The sequence below is a fragment of the Rhyacophila brunnea genome, unplaced genomic scaffold, assembly GCF_057557595.1.
Source record: "Rhyacophila brunnea isolate RB1 unplaced genomic scaffold, BYU_Rbru_1.0 scaffold_126, whole genome shotgun sequence".
NCBI lineage: Eukaryota > Metazoa > Arthropoda > Insecta > Trichoptera > Rhyacophilidae > Rhyacophila > Rhyacophila brunnea.
Window position 1 is genome coordinate 94,141 of NW_028232781.1, and position 18,828 is coordinate 112,968.

Sequence of the window (18,828 nt, forward strand, 5' to 3'; positions counted from 1 at the left end):
CATCTAAAATACTAACTTTTTCGATTTTTTTTAATACTGAGATAAAATTATTACTGAATAATGGAATTTATGTAACCTATACACACTCTTAGAAAATATATTTCTGTAAACTAGACATGATTTTGAATTTTAATCTGCTTGCTAAAGTAAAACAAACAACAGATTTAATAATTAAAAATTTGAAGAAATAGATTTTTTATGAACTATTTAGGTGATTTATTTGCTATTTAATACATATAATCGCCTAAATAACCATAAAGAGGTGCTAATTCTGTTAGATAGCTGAATAAAAACCCCTTTTTTGGTATTATTCTACCGCAAATTAACACGTCTAATATTGAATATAACCATAATCATACATTTATAATGAATTATTGGTACTAATAATACAATAATTGTTAAATAGTTCAGCTAGGATGAAATAGAAATATCTATTTAGAATACAGTGTTTGTTGAATACTATTTCTTTAGAATATAATAATAATAAAAATAAGCATTTTTCTGATAATATCTAGGTATATATAGTTTTATTTTCTGTTTTTTTCTTATATCATTTATTATAATGCATTTACCATATAATAAAAAAGTAGTTAGCCTTTTTTTTAAATTTTTCATGTTTAAAAAGTTTATATACATACAGAAATAATATACATATTGCTCTGATATAAAGTAAAAAATGCATAAATACTTGATTTTATTGTAAAAAGTGTATTTTATGGCAAAATATTCGACAATTTATATATGATAATCTATGTTTTATGTTTCTATATCTATTAATAGATTTATATTTTTTAAATTACGATGCAATGAACACAACAATAGAGTCGCCCTTCTAGGGTAGGGGCGACTCTATTATTATATTTATCACTCGTTTATGATATTATTTCTTACCATGTTTTCAATGATCAGATAATCCTCATCTAAAATCTTTCAGTTTTAGTGAATAAAATGAAAAACCATTGATGTCTTTTACAAATTAAATAGCCTTTTATCACTTTTTTGTAATGAAAAAAAAACATCAAAATCTGTGCTAGATTAAAAAATAAAACATAAATAAGAGATATAATTGCAAGATATAATCACTCTTATATTTTAAGACTGCTTCAACAGCCAAATATTTTAAAATTATATCCACAAATGTAATAAATACATTTTTCGTAATTTCTTGGTAACATAAAACCTGGATTTTATATAACTTGCATTATTTAAATTGTTGTATTTTGGATATTTTATATATATATGTTAAATAGAAGCAATTGTCTACAAAAGTTAACACAAATAAGTTCTGATGCTTTTTTCTATAGTAAAAGTTTCTATTTATTTGTGATTTTAAATCTATTCGATTGACATAAAAAATCACATATCCGTGTTTGTAAAAAACGATAAAAAATACTATTAGTGGTATGAAACAATATAAAAAAGGTTTTTTATGCAATTCCTTCTGGTATAATTTGAAGTTTTTCGTTTTTAAAATCCATAAGCTGTAACAATAAAAACTTATCTTCTGTATCGTAGTGTGAGTTTTATCTTAAAAATACAATGTTTTTTTCCCTTTTCTTGATAATCTGTTTTATTTGTTTATAAAATTGCATACTAAGCCTTATGTGAATAAAAAAAGGTTTTTTTTTGTTTTTATAGATAATTGATTTCAAATTATATGTTTAACTATTTAAAGATTAATATTTAATTGCATAATCATTTTTTTTCTTATAAATAGGTTTGAATATTACTCGTTAGATTTTTATATCTTTAACTATTTAAAAACGATTATTTTTGTTTGACTATATATACTTTTATAGGTTCTTCTCTGATATTTTTTATAACTGAGTTTATTCATATGCGTTATAGTTTTTTTGCGTCATTTAATTAACATCAAAAAACATTTATTTCCAGAGAAACCTCTTCTATATGAACTATTTTATTATTTTATACTTTATTATATTTGATTTGAATAGCGTAATATAATGTTTTTATATTTATTCTCTAATCGATATAACTATTACATTATGATAAATTTTGTTTCTTTTTCTGTTTTTATATAAATAAAATCAAAAATCGTATGTTATTTTAGATTTTATTTTTATTTGTTGTACCTAATAATATATTTGTTGTTTTTTTTACAATTCGATAAAAACCAGAAAATTTATTATTATATTTTAAACCAATTTTATAGCTATTAGGTTTTCATTTTTTGTAAATGACTTTATATTTTTTTATTTATCTTCCATTTTTTAATAAATCTAATAGTTAGCTTTTCAAATGTGAACATAAATTTTATATTTCTAGATTTGAAAATTCATGGTTTTATCCACATAAATGATGTAAATATTGAATTGCCAAGCATTTACTGTTTCACTAGAATATTAAAGTGTAATTTTTATATTTTTAGAATTATATACAAGAATTATGATATATTCTGAAGATTTATATTTTATAATGATTTTAGACGTGGGTTAAATATAATCGATTTTGAAATTTTTTTTTTGAAATTTTATTTAGATGGATTTTGTCTCAAGGTTCAAATTTTACAATGATTATAGACATGGGTTAAATAAATTAATTTGGACTTTTTTTTTATAAAATTTTTTTTTAGCAAGATTCAATCGAAGGTTCAAATTTTATAATAATTATAGACAAGGAAATAAATTAAATATACACTGTAAATTGAATAATTATTTGATATTATTTATATATCAACATTTGCTGTTTTGTTTTTATGTTTTACGTTTTTCGTTGGATATAATTATTTGCTTACAATAATTCAATTTTGTGTCTTAATGTATTAATAATCTTTAGCTTCTTTAAGATGTTTTATCGTATATGTTAAATATCCTAATTTGCTTTATTTTACATATAATAAACTTGATTTATGCATTTTGAATTTTACATAAGAATGTATATAAAGGTTTAATATTGTTACTTTATATGAAATTATATTTTATTATTTATATCACTGCTATTACTAGAATTCTTTTATTTATATATTTTTTTGTAAAAATTTCGCGAATCTTGAAAAAAATTAAATATTTACTAGAATTGATAGCTAGAAATATATGAATCCTTTTATTTTTTAATTTTTATAAACCTGTGTTATGTTCTCAACAGTTTTCTTTTGGCCTTTATCTAAACAAAGCTGATCTGAAATGGTCATTGATCAAATTTACCCCTTTTCTAGATAAGAAAATAAAATAATACGATTTTTACCATGATATTTCCGTCTATTTCACCGAATTTTTGTCTTGAAACTGATATTTTATCCATTGAGTATATACATGTGCGTTTTTTTCTGAAAATGGGGCATTTTTTTGAAAAAAAAACAAAGCTCTGTATATCCTTTATCAGATTTTCTATTTTAGTTTATCTTTTTAATCATCGCTATGATAACATTGAAATCTCAAAGTTAATGTCTTTATATTCTTATGCAATTAAGATCATAAATATATAACTAAATTGTAATAATGCCATTATTTATAGGAGATTTATATGTTTTTATCCTTTTCAATGATAATTATACCACCATTTTTATGGTTTTTTGATATTTTTTTACTTTTTACGATCGCTTAATCCACATATTTATTAATAATTTACTTTTTTATTGTAAAAGTAAAATTAATTCTTATTACTTTTATAATTGTTATCTTAAAATTCTGAACAATGCTTTTTTCTTTCTATTATAAACAAAAAATATATTCGTTCTATTTTATTTTTTTTTGTTATTATTGGATATTTTATCTTTAGATTAAGATATTCGAACATATCTTGATGTTAGAAAAACACTCTTAAATTTAATTATATGCATGCATATTGTTTTTCTATTCTAATTTATAACTTTCTAGATATAAAATATAGTTATCAAAACATTCGATTTTTCTTTTAAATTGGATTGCGTGAAAGAATAACAAAAAAGAAAAATATTTAATATATAATGATACAATAAATTGTGATATATTTTATTATATTTTTTAACCATTTTTTTACAAACTATTATACTTTTTTTTATAAATTATTTATCTTGAATATTATTCTGATTTTATTTAAATTTTCATTTAGAATCTATAAATTAATAAATCACCATAAAATTTTTAATATTGGCATAAATAATAATAATAAGCGATATATATGTCTATTATATACATTAAACTAGATTTTCAGATTCTAAAGATCTTCACATCAATTGTTCTTTATAATATTCAAAACCATAAATATTTTATTATGTTAAGATTATTTGTTAATTAAATAATAATATGAAAATTTTTGAGATTTAATTATATGTATTTCTATTTCCCATTTATTTCTTTGTTTAAGATTATCTTGTTAATAAATTATTATTTTTTTAAGTTTTTTATTTTATTTTTCATATATATAGAAATATACTGGTGAAATCGAAATAGTTTTCGTGTTTAGTAATTTAAAATAATCTAATAATAGATTCATCTTTTAAAAAACTGAAATTTTCAATGGAAATATAAATATATTGAAAATACAAACGATATATTTTTCTATTTAGACACCGGATATTAGAGTTTTATGTAAATATTTAAAGTTTAATGCACTTATATAATAATATTGATATATAAATTACGTCTCTGATAGAAAACTATAGTTATTGTTTTATTTTATTCCGCATAAATTGTAATTTTTATTGATTATTTGTGGCTTAATTATCATATTTATACCAATCTTTTGGTTTTTTTCTTTATATAGGCGGTTTTCTACTTTTCTAGTTGTATAGAATAAATCCTTTATGTTAAAATAAACAGCTTTTAAATGAATATTTCATGTTAATAGTCTTTTTTATTATAAATATTTCATGCGGCATGTTATATTATCGATTTTCTATGCTATTTTAAATATAATATGTCTGCAGCGAGATGAGAAAAAACAAGTTTTATGTATTTTTTTGTGCCAAAAAGACATATCAATCTCATTTTAAACATAATTTTATTACTTTTAGCTGAATTATGTCGCTGATCAGCCGAATAAGTGGTGATAAATATGTCCACTAGCACAGAAAGAAATAATACAATGATAATTTATGACATTATAAATACATTATCTATAGTTGGAATATATAAAAATCATCTTTTTGTGGATATATAGCCATAACCAACTTGGTTATATTTATGATTTTTTTGCCTTATAATGAATATTTATATACTCTACTAGACACAGTGAATATTTGTACATATGTTTTTTTATTCAGAAAAGGTGAATTTATTAATTTTTCGGTCAATTCCAAGTTTTATGTGTTGCCATATTTTTTTCTGTCTTAAAAAAAACCTAGAACCAAGTCCTGTTTGGCGAAAAAAACAATTTTTACGAGCTTATCATACTTTTATAAGCCAAGGTACACATTCTGAATTTCTCATATTTCTCATTATCTGCGATTTTTTTTAATAATTAATGACATCGCAAAAAAAAGGGATTTTTTTTCTTGTAATAAAATTAAGTTTTCTTATGCTGATTATCTTTTTATTCGTAAAGTACTTAGAAAATCATATATTTTAATTTTTTCTTGTTTCTGAAACTTTTATGTGTGGATTAAGTCGACTATTTTTTTTCTTTATTTTAGTGGTTTTTTTATGTGATAATAACTATCATATACACCAAATCGAAAAAATATGTTTTGAATTATAAATCGATATAGATTATGCTTGATGTATTTTGATATGGGATTTTAGTAGAAAGTTTAAGGATCCTATTATTTTTTTATCTTTTAATGATCAATTACATAAAATATTGAATATATTTTTATATCTTATTAAAATATTCAATTATAAAAAAAGATTTTGATATCATTTAATTGATTTTGATGTTCATTTATAATATATTTTAGGTATGTTTCTTATGTACGAAAATAAAGGTGGATAATGCTAAAATAGGTAATTTTTATGAGTTAAATGTCAAAAAAGCTGTTTTATTTATTAAGTAAATGAATAAAAATGTTTTTTTTTCTTCTTTTTTTTTTAATTTTATGTAATTTTTTTTTATATTTCTAATCATCTAAAATACTAACTTTTTCGATTTTTTTTAATACTGAGATAAAATTATTACTGAATAATGGAATTTATGTAACCTATACACACTCTTAGAAAATATATTTCTGTAAACTAGACATGATTTTGAATTTTAATCTGCTTGCTAAAGTAAAACAAACAACAGATTTAATAATTAAAAATTTGAAGAAATAGATTTTTTATGAACTATTTAGGTGATTTATTTGCTATTTAATACATATAATCGCCTAAATAACCATAAAGAGGTGCTAATTCTGTTAGATAGCTGAATAAAAACCCCTTTTTTGGTATTATTCTACCGCAAATTAACACGTCTAATATTGAATATAACCATAATCATACATTTATAATGAATTATTGGTACTAATAATACAATAATTGTTAAATAGTTCAGCTAGGATGAAATAGAAATATCTATTTAGAATACAGTGTTTGTTGAATACTATTTCTTTAGAATATAATAATAATAAAAATAAGCATTTTTCTGATAATATCTAGGTATATATAGTTTTATTTTCTGTTTTTTTCTTATATCATTTATTATAATGCATTTACCATATAATAAAAAAGTAGTTAGCCTTTTTTTTAAATTTTTCATGTTTAAAAAGTTTATATACATACAGAAATAATATACATATTGCTCTGATATAAAGTAAAAAATGCATAAATACTTGATTTTATTGTAAAAAGTGTATTTTATGGCAAAATATTCGACAATTTATATATGATAATCTATGTTTTATGTTTCTATATCTATTAATAGATTTATATTTTTTAAATTACGATGCAATGAACACAACAATAGAGTCGCCCTTCTAGGGTAGGGGCGACTCTATTATTATATTTATCACTCGTTTATGATATTATTTCTTACCATGTTTTCAATGATCAGATAATCCTCATCTAAAATCTTTCAGTTTTAGTGAATAAAATGAAAAACCATTGATGTCTTTTACAAATTAAATAGCCTTTTATCACTTTTTTGTAATGAAAAAAAAACATCAAAATCTGTGCTAGATTAAAAAATAAAACATAAATAAGAGATATAATTGCAAGATATAATCACTCTTATATTTTAAGACTGCTTCAACAGCCAAATATTTTAAAATTATATCCACAAATGTAATAAATACATTTTTCGTAATTTCTTGGTAACATAAAACCTGGATTTTATATAACTTGCATTATTTAAATTGTTGTATTTTGGATATTTTATATATATATGTTAAATAGAAGCAATTGTCTACAAAAGTTAACACAAATAAGTTCTGATGCTTTTTTCTATAGTAAAAGTTTCTATTTATTTGTGATTTTAAATCTATTCGATTGACATAAAAAATCACATATCCGTGTTTGTAAAAAACGATAAAAAATACTATTAGTGGTATGAAACAATATAAAAAAGGTTTTTTATGCAATTCCTTCTGGTATAATTTGAAGTTTTTCGTTTTTAAAATCCATAAGCTGTAACAATAAAAACTTATCTTCTGTATCGTAGTGTGAGTTTTATCTTAAAAATACAATGTTTTTTTCCCTTTTCTTGATAATCTGTTTTATTTGTTTATAAAATTGCATACTAAGCCTTATGTGAATAAAAAAAGGTTTTTTTTTGTTTTTATAGATAATTGATTTCAAATTATATGTTTAACTATTTAAAGATTAATATTTAATTGCATAATCATTTTTTTTCTTATAAATAGGTTTGAATATTACTCGTTAGATTTTTATATCTTTAACTATTTAAAAACGATTATTTTTGTTTGACTATATATACTTTTATAGGTTCTTCTCTGATATTTTTTATAACTGAGTTTATTCATATGCGTTATAGTTTTTTTGCGTCATTTAATTAACATCAAAAAACATTTATTTCCAGAGAAACCTCTTCTATATGAACTATTTTATTATTTTATACTTTATTATATTTGATTTGAATAGCGTAATATAATGTTTTTATATTTATTCTCTAATCGATATAACTATTACATTATGATAAATTTTGTTTCTTTTTCTGTTTTTATATAAATAAAATCAAAAATCGTATGTTATTTTAGATTTTATTTTTATTTGTTGTACCTAATAATATATTTGTTGTTTTTTTTACAATTCGATAAAAACCAGAAAATTTATTATTATATTTTAAACCAATTTTATAGCTATTAGGTTTTCATTTTTTGTAAATGACTTTATATTTTTTTATTTATCTTCCATTTTTTAATAAATCTAATAGTTAGCTTTTCAAATGTGAACATAAATTTTATATTTCTAGATTTGAAAATTCATGGTTTTATCCACATAAATGATGTAAATATTGAATTGCCAAGCATTTACTGTTTCACTAGAATATTAAAGTGTAATTTTTATATTTTTAGAATTATATACAAGAATTATGATATATTCTGAAGATTTATATTTTATAATGATTTTAGACGTGGGTTAAATATAATCGATTTTGAAATTTTTTTTTTGAAATTTTATTTAGATGGATTTTGTCTGAAGGTTCAAATTTTACAATGATTATAGACATGGGTTAAATAAATTAATTTGGACTTTTTTTTTATAAAATTTTTTTTTAGCAAGATTCAATCGAAGGTTCAAATTTTATAATAATTATAGATAAGGAAATAAATTAAATATACACTGTAAATTGAATAATTATTTGATATTATTTATATATCAACATTTGCTGTTTTGTTTTTATGTTTTACGTTTTTCGTTGGATATAATTATTTGCTTACAATAATTCAATTTTGTGTCTTAATGTATTAATAATCTTTAGCTTCTTTAAGATGTTTTATCGTATATGTTAAATATCCTAATTTGCTTTATTTTACATATAATAAACTTGATTTATGCATTTTGAATTTTACATAAGAATGTATATAAAGGTTTAATATTGTTACTTTATATGAAATTATATTTTATTATTTATATCACTGCTATTACTAGAATTCTTTTATTTATATATTTTTTTGTAAAAATTTCGCGAATCTTGAAAAAAATTAAATATTTACTAGAATTGATAGCTAGAAATATATGAATCCTTTTATTTTTTAATTTTTATAAACCTGTGTTATGTTCTCAACAGTTTTCTTTTGGCCTTTATCTAAACAAAGCTGATCTGAAATGGTCATTGATCAAATTTACCCCTTTTCTAGATAAGAAAATAAAATAATACGATTTTTACCATGATATTTCCGTCTATTTCACCGAATTTTTGTCTTGAAACTGATATTTTATCCATTGAGTATATACATGTGCGTTTTTTTCTGAAAATGGGGCATTTTTTTGAAAAAAAAACAAAGCTCTGTATATCCTTTATCAGATTTTCTATTTTAGTTTATCTTTTTAATCATCGCTATGATAACATTGAAATCTCAAAGTTAATGTCTTTATATTCTTATGCAATTAAGATCATAAATATATAACTAAATTGTAATAATGCCATTATTTATAGGAGATTTATATGTTTTTATCCTTTTCAATGATAATTATACCACCATTTTTATGGTTTTTTGATATTTTTTTACTTTTTACGATCGCTTAATCCACATATTTATTAATAATTTACTTTTTTATTGTAAAAGTAAAATTAATTCTTATTACTTTTATAATTGTTATCTTAAAATTCTGAACAATGCTTTTTTCTTTCTATTATAAACAAAAAATATATTCGTTCTATTTTATTTTTTTTTGTTATTATTGGATATTTTATCTTTAGATTAAGATATTCGAACATATCTTGATGTTAGAAAAACACTCTTAAATTTAATTATATGCATGCATATTGTTTTTCTATTCTAATTTATAACTTTCTAGATATAAAATATAGTTATCAAAACATTCGATTTTTCTTTTAAATTGGATTGCGTGAAAGAATAACAAAAAAGAAAAATATTTAATATATAATGATACAATAAATTGTGATATATTTTATTATATTTTTTAACCATTTTTTTACAAACTATTATACTTTTTTTTATAAATTATTTATCTTGAATATTATTCTGATTTTATTTAAATTTTCATTTAGAATCTATAAATTAATAAATCACCATAAAATTTTTAATATTGGCATAAATAATAATAATAAGCGATATATATGTCTATTATATACATTAAACTAGATTTTCAGATTCTAAAGATCTTCACATCAATTGTTCTTTATAATATTCAAAACCATAAATATTTTATTATGTTAAGATTATTTGTTAATTAAATAATAATATGAAAATTTTTGAGATTTAATTATATGTATTTCTATTTCCCATTTATTTCTTTGTTTAAGATTATCTTGTTAATAAATTATTATTTTTTTAAGTTTTTTATTTTATTTTTCATATATATAGAAATATACTGGTGAAATCGAAATAGTTTTCGTGTTTAGTAATTTAAAATAATCTAATAATAGATTCATCTTTTAAAAAACTGAAATTTTCAATGGAAATATAAATATATTGAAAATACAAACGATATATTTTTCTATTTAGACACCGGATATTAGAGTTTTATGTAAATATTTAAAGTTTAATGCACTTATATAATAATATTGATATATAAATTACGTCTCTGATAGAAAACTATAGTTATTGTTTTATTTTATTCCGCATAAATTGTAATTTTTATTGATTATTTGTGGCTTAATTATCATATTTATACCAATCTTTTGGTTTTTTTCTTTATATAGGCGGTTTTCTACTTTTCTAGTTGTATAGAATAAATCCTTTATGTTAAAATAAACAGCTTTTAAATGAATATTTCATGTTAATAGTCTTTTTTATTATAAATATTTCATGCGGCATGTTATATTATCGATTTTCTATCCTATTTTAAATATAATATGTCTGCAGCGAGATGAGAAAAAACAAGTTTTATGTATTTTTTTGTGCCAAAAAGACATATCAATCTCATTTTAAACATAATTTTATTACTTTTAGCTGAATTATGTCGCTGATCAGCCGAATAAGTGGTGATAAATATGTCCACTAGCACAGAAAGAAATAATACAATGATAATTTATGACATTATAAATACATTATCTATAGTTGGAATATATAAAAATCATCTTTTTGTGGATATATAGCCATAACCAACTTGGTTATATTTATGATTTTTTTGCCTTATAATGAATATTTATATACTCTACTAGACACAGTGAATATTTGTACATATGTTTTTTTATTCAGAAAAGGTGAATTTATTAATTTTTCGGTCAATTCCAAGTTTTATGTGTTGCCATATTTTTTTCTGTCTTAAAAAAAACCTAGAACCAAGTCCTGTTTGGCGAAAAAAACAATTTTTACGAGCTTATCATACTTTTATAAGCCAAGGTACACATTCTGAATTTCTCATATTTCTCATTATCTGCGATTTTTTTTAATAATTAATGACATCGCAAAAAAAAGGGATTTTTTTTCTTGTAATAAAATTAAGTTTTCTTATGCTGATTATCTTTTTATTCGTAAAGTACTTAGAAAATCATATATTTTAATTTTTTCTTGTTTCTGAAACTTTTATGTGTGGATTAAGTCGACTATTTTTTTTCTTTATTTTAGTGGTTTTTTTATGTGATAATAACTATCATATACACCAAATCGAAAAAATATGTTTTGAATTATAAATCGATATAGATTATGCTTGATGTATTTTGATATGGGATTTTAGTAGAAAGTTTAAGGATCCTATTATTTTTTTATCTTTTAATGATCAATTACATAAAATATTGAATATATTTTTATATCTTATTAAAATATTCAATTATAAAAAAAGATTTTGATATCATTTAATTGATTTTGATGTTCATTTATAATATATTTTAGGTATGTTTCTTATGTACGAAAATAAAGGTGGATAATGCTAAAATAGGTAATTTTTATGAGTTAAATGTCAAAAAAGCTGTTTTATTTATTAAGTAAATGAATAAAAATGTTTTTTTTTCTTCTTTTTTTTTTAATTTTATGTAATTTTTTTTTATATTTCTAATCATCTAAAATACTAACTTTTTCGATTTTTTTTAATACTGAGATAAAATTATTACTGAATAATGGAATTTATGTAACCTATACACACTCTTAGAAAATATATTTCTGTAAACTAGACATGATTTTGAATTTTAATCTGCTTGCTAAAGTAAAACAAACAACAGATTTAATAATTAAAAATTTGAAGAAATAGATTTTTTATGAACTATTTAGGTGATTTATTTGCTATTTAATACATATAATCGCCTAAATAACCATAAAGAGGTGCTAATTCTGTTAGATAGCTGAATAAAAACCCCTTTTTTGGTATTATTCTACCGCAAATTAACACGTCTAATATTGAATATAACCATAATCATACATTTATAATGAATTATTGGTACTAATAATACAATAATTGTTAAATAGTTCAGCTAGGATGAAATAGAAATATCTATTTAGAATACAGTGTTTGTTGAATACTATTTCTTTAGAATATAATAATAATAAAAATAAGCATTTTTCTGATAATATCTAGGTATATATAGTTTTATTTTCTGTTTTTTTCTTATATCATTTATTATAATGCATTTACCATATAATAAAAAAGTAGTTAGCCTTTTTTTTAAATTTTTCATGTTTAAAAAGTTTATATACATACAGAAATAATATACATATTGCTCTGATATAAAGTAAAAAATGCATAAATACTTGATTTTATTGTAAAAAGTGTATTTTATGGCAAAATATTCGACAATTTATATATGATAATCTATGTTTTATGTTTCTATATCTATTAATAGATTTATATTTTTTAAATTACGATGCAATGAACACAACAATAGAGTCGCCCTTCTAGGGTAGGGGCGACTCTATTATTATATTTATCACTCGTTTATGATATTATTTCTTACCATGTTTTCAATGATCAGATAATCCTCATCTAAAATCTTTCAGTTTTAGTGAATAAAATGAAAAACCATTGATGTCTTTTACAAATTAAATAGCCTTTTATCACTTTTTTGTAATGAAAAAAAAACATCAAAATCTGTGCTAGATTACAAAATAAAACATAAATAAGAGATATAATTGCAAGATATAATCACTCTTATATTTTAAGGCTGCTTCAACAGCCAAATATTTTAAAATTATATCCACAAATGTAATAAATACATTTTTCGTAATTTCTTGGTAACATAAAACCTGGATTTTATATAACTTGCATTATTTAAATTGTTGTATTTTGGATATTTTATATATATATGTTAAATAGAAGCAATTGTCTACAAAAGTTAACACAAATAAGTTCTGATGCTTTTTTCTATAGTAAAAGTTTCTATTTATTTGTGATTTTAAATCTATTCGATTGACATAAAAAATCACATATCCGTGTTTGTAAAAAACGATAAAAAATACTATTAGTGGTATGAAACAATATAAAAAAGGTTTTTTATGCAATTCTTCTGGTATAATTTGAAGTTTTTCGTTTTTAAAATCCATAAGCTGTAACAATAAAAACTTATCTTCTGTATCGTAGTGTGAGTTTTATCTTAAAAATACAATGTTTTTTTCCCTTTTCTTGATAATCTGTTTTATTTGTTTATAAAATTGCATACTAAGCCTTATGTGAATAAAAAAAGGTTTTTTTTTGTTTTTATAGATAATTGATTTCAAATTATATGTTTAACTATTTAAAGATTAATATTTAATTGCATAATCATTTTTTTTCTTATAAATAGGTTTGAATATTACTCGTTAGATTTTTATATCTTTAACTATTTAAAAACGATTATTTTTGTTTGACTATATATACTTTTATAGGTTCTTCTCTGATATTTTTTATAACTGAGTTTATTCATATGCGTTATAGTTTTTTTGCGTCATTTAATTAACATCAAAAAACATTTATTTCCAGAGAAACCTCTTCTATATGAACTATTTTATTATTTTATACTTTATTATATTTGATTTGAATAGCGTAATATAATGTTTTTATATTTATTCTCTAATCGATATAACTATTACATTATGATAAATTTTGTTTCTTTTTCTGTTTTTATATAAATAAAATCAAAAATCGTATGTTATTTTAGATTTTATTTTTATTTGTTGTACCTAATAATATATTTGTTGTTTTTTTTACAATTCGATAAAAACCAGAAAATTTATTATTATATTTTAAACCAATTTTATAGCTATTAGGTTTTCATTTTTTGTAAATGACTTTATATTTTTTTATTTATCTTCCATTTTTTAATAAATCTAATAGTTAGCTTTTCAAATGTGAACATAAATTTTATATTTCTAGATTTGAAAATTCATGGTTTTATCCACATAAATGATGTAAATATTGAATTGCCAAGCATTTACTGTTTCACTAGAATATTAAAGTGTAATTTTTATATTTTTAGAATTATATACAAGAATTATGATATATTCTGAAGATTTATATTTTATAATGATTTTAGACGTGGGTTAAATATAATCGATTTTGAAATTTTTTTTTTGAAATTTTATTTAGATGGATTTTGTCTGAAGGTTCAAATTTTACAATGATTATAGACATGGGTTAAATAAATTAATTTGGACTTTTTTTTTATAAAATTTTTTTTTAGCAAGATTCAATCGAAGGTTCAAATTTTATAATAATTATAGACAAGGAAATAAATTAAATATACACTGTAAATTGAATAATTATTTGATATTATTTATATATCAACATTTGCTGTTTTGTTTTTATGTTTTACGTTTTTCGTTGGATATAATTATTTGCTTACAATAATTCAATTTTGTGTCTTAATGTATTAATAATCTTTAGCTTCTTTAAGATGTTTTATCGTATATGTTAAATATCCTAATTTGCTTTATTTTACATATAATAAACTTGATTTATGCATTTTGAATTTTACATAAGAATGTATATAAAGGTTTAATATTGTTACTTTATATGAAATTATATTTTATTATTTATATCACTGCTATTACTAGAATTCTTTTATTTATATATTTTTTTGTAAAAATTTCGCGAATCTTGAAAAAAATTAAATATTTACTAGAATTGATAGCTAGAAATATATGAATCCTTTTATTTTTTAATTTTTATAAACCTGTGTTATGTTCTCAACAGTTTTCTTTTGGCCTTTATCTAAACAAAGCTGATCTGAAATGGTCATTGATCAAATTTACCCCTTTTCTAGATAAGAAAATAAAATAATACGATTTTTACCATGATATTTCCGTCTATTTCACCGAATTTTTGTCTTGAAACTGATATTTTATCCATTGAGTATATACATGTGCGTTTTTTTCTGAAAATGGGGCATTTTTTTGAAAAAAAAACAAAGCTCTGTATATCCTTTATCAGATTTTCTATTTTAGTTTATCTTTTTAATCATCGCTATGATAACATTGAAATCTCAAAGTTAATGTCTTTATATTCTTATGCAATTAAGATCATAAATATATAACTAAATTGTAATAATGCCATTATTTATAGGAGATTTATATGTTTTTATCCTTTTCAATGATAATTATACCACCATTTTTATGGTTTTTTGATATTTTTTTACTTTTTACGATCGCTTAATCCACATATTTATTAATAATTTACTTTTTTATTGTAAAAGTAAAATTAATTCTTATTACTTTTATAATTGTTATCTTAAAATTCTGAACAATGCTTTTTTCTTTCTATTATAAACAAAAAATATATTCGTTCTATTTTATTTTTTTTTGTTATTATTGGATATTTTATCTTTAGATTAAGATATTCGAACATATCTTGATGTTAGAAAAACACTCTTAAATTTAATTATATGCATGCATATTGTTTTTCTATTCTAATTTATAACTTTCTAGATATAAAATATAGTTATCAAAACATTCGATTTTTCTTTTAAATTGGATTGCGTGAAAGAATAACAAAAAAGAAAAATATTTAATATATAATGATACAATAAATTGTGATATATTTTATTATATTTTTTAACCATTTTTTTACAAACTATTATACTTTTTTTTATAAATTATTTATCTTGAATATTATTCTGATTTTATTTAAATTTTCATTTAGAATCTATAAATTAATAAATCACCATAAAATTTTTAATATTGGCATAAATAATAATAATAAGCGATATATATGTCTATTATATACATTAAACTAGATTTTCAGATTCTAAAGATCTTCACATCAATTGTTCTTTATAATATTCAAAACCATAAATATTTTATTATGTTAAGATTATTTGTTAATTAAATAATAATATGAAAATTTTTGAGATTTAATTATATGTATTTCTATTTCCCATTTATTTCTTTGTTTAAGATTATATTGTTAATAAATTATTATTTTTTTAAGTTTTTTATTTTATTTTTCATATATATAGAAATATACTGGTGAAATCGAAATAGTTTTCGTGTTTAGTAATTTAAAATAATCTAATAATAGATTCATCTTTTAAAAAACTGAAATTTTCAATGGAAATATAAATATATTGAAAATACAAACGATATATTTTTCTATTTAGACACCGGATATTAGAGTTTTATGTAAATATTTAAAGTTTAATGCACTTATATAATAATATTGATATATAAATTACGTCTCTGATAGAAAACTATAGTTATTGTTTTATTTTATTCCGCATAAATTGTAATTTTTATTGATTATTTGTGGCTTAATTATCATATTTATACCAATCTTTTGGTTTTTTTCTTTATATAGGCGGTTTTCTACTTTTCTAGTTGTATAGAATAAATCCTTTATGTTAAAATAAACAGCTTTTAAATGAATATTTCATGTTAATAGTCTTTTTTATTATAAATATTTCATGCGGCATGTTATATTATCGATTTTCTATGCTATTTTAAATATAATATGTCTGCAGCGAGATGAGAAAAAACAAGTTTTATGTATTTTTTTGTGCCAAAAAGACATATCAATCTCATTTTAAACATAATTTTATTACTTTTAGCTGAATTATGTCGCTGATCAGCCGAATAAGTGGTGATAAATATGTCCACTAGCACAGAAAGAAATAATACAATGATAATTTATGACATTATAAATACATTATCTATAGTTGGAATATATAAAAATCATCTTTTTGTGGATATATAGCCATAACCAACTTGGTTATATTTATGATTTTTTTGCCTTATAATGAATATTTATATACTCTACTAGACACAGTGAATATTTGTACATATGTTTTTTTATTCAGAAAAGGTGAATTTATTAATTTTTCGGTCAATTCCAAGTTTTATGTGTTGCCATATTTTTTTCTGTCTTAAAAAAAACCTAGAACCAAGTCCTGTTTGGCGAAAAAAACAATTTTTACGAGCTTATCATACTTTTATAAGCCAAGGTACACATTCTGAATTTCTCATATTTCTCATTATCTGCGATTTTTTTTAATAATTAATGACATCGCAAAAAAAAGGGATTTTTTTTCTTGTAATAAAATTAAGTTTTCTTATGCTGATTATCTTTTTATTCGTAAAGTACTTAGAAAATCATATATTTTAATTTTTTCTTGTTTCTGAAACTTTTATGTGTGGATTAAGTCGACTATTTTTTTTCTTTATTTTAGTGGTTTTTTTATGTGATAATAACTATCATATACACCAAATCGAAAAAATATGTTTTGAATTATAAATCGATATAGATTATGCTTGATGTATTTTGATATGGGATTTTAGTAGAAAGTTTAAGGATCCTATTATTTTTTTATCTTTTAATGATCAATTACATAAAATATTGAATATATTTTTATATCTTATTAAAATATTCAATTATAAAAAAAGATTTTGATATCATTTAATTGATTTTGATGTTCATTTATAATATATTTTAGGTATGTTTCTTATGTACGAAAATAAAGGTGGATAATGCTAAAATAGGTAATTTTTATGAGTTAAATGTCAAAAAAGCTGTTTTATTTATTAAGTAAATGAATAAAAATGTTTTTTTTTCTTCTTTTTTTTTTAATTTTATGTAATTTTTTTTTATATTTCTAATCATCTAAAATACTAACTTTTTCGATTTTTTTTAATACTGAGATAAAATTATTACTGAATAATGGAATTTATGTAACCTATACACACTCTTAGAAAATATATTTCTGTAAACTAGACATGATTTTGAATTTTAATCTGCTTGCTAAAGTAAAACAAACAACAGATTTAATAATTAAAAATTTGAAGAAATAGATTTTTTATGAACTATTTAGGTGATTTATTTGCTATTTAATACATATAATCGCCTAAATAACCATAAAGAGGTGCTAATTCTGTTAGATGGCTGAATAAAAACCCCTTTTTTGGTATTATTCTACCGCAAATTAACACGTCTAATATTGAATATAACCATAATCATACATTTATAATGAATTATTGGTACTAATAATACAATAATTGTTAAATAGTTCAGCTAGGATGAAATAGAAATATCTATTTAGAATACAGTGTTTGTTGAATACTATTTCTTTAGAATATAATAATAATAAAAATAAGCATTTTTCTGATAATATCTAGGTATATATAGTTTTATTTTCTGTTTTTTTCTTATATCATTTATTATAATGCATTTACCATATAATAAAAAAGTAGTTAGCCTTTTTTTTAAATTTTTCATGTTTAAAAAGTTTATATACATACAGAAATAATATACATATTGCTCTGATATAAAGTAAAAAATGCATAAATACTTGATTTTATTGTAAAAAGTGTATTTTATGGCAAAATATTCGACAATTTATATATGATAATCTATGTTTTATGTTTCTATATCTATTAATAGATTTATATTTTTTAAATTACGATGCAATGAACACAACAATAGAGTCGCC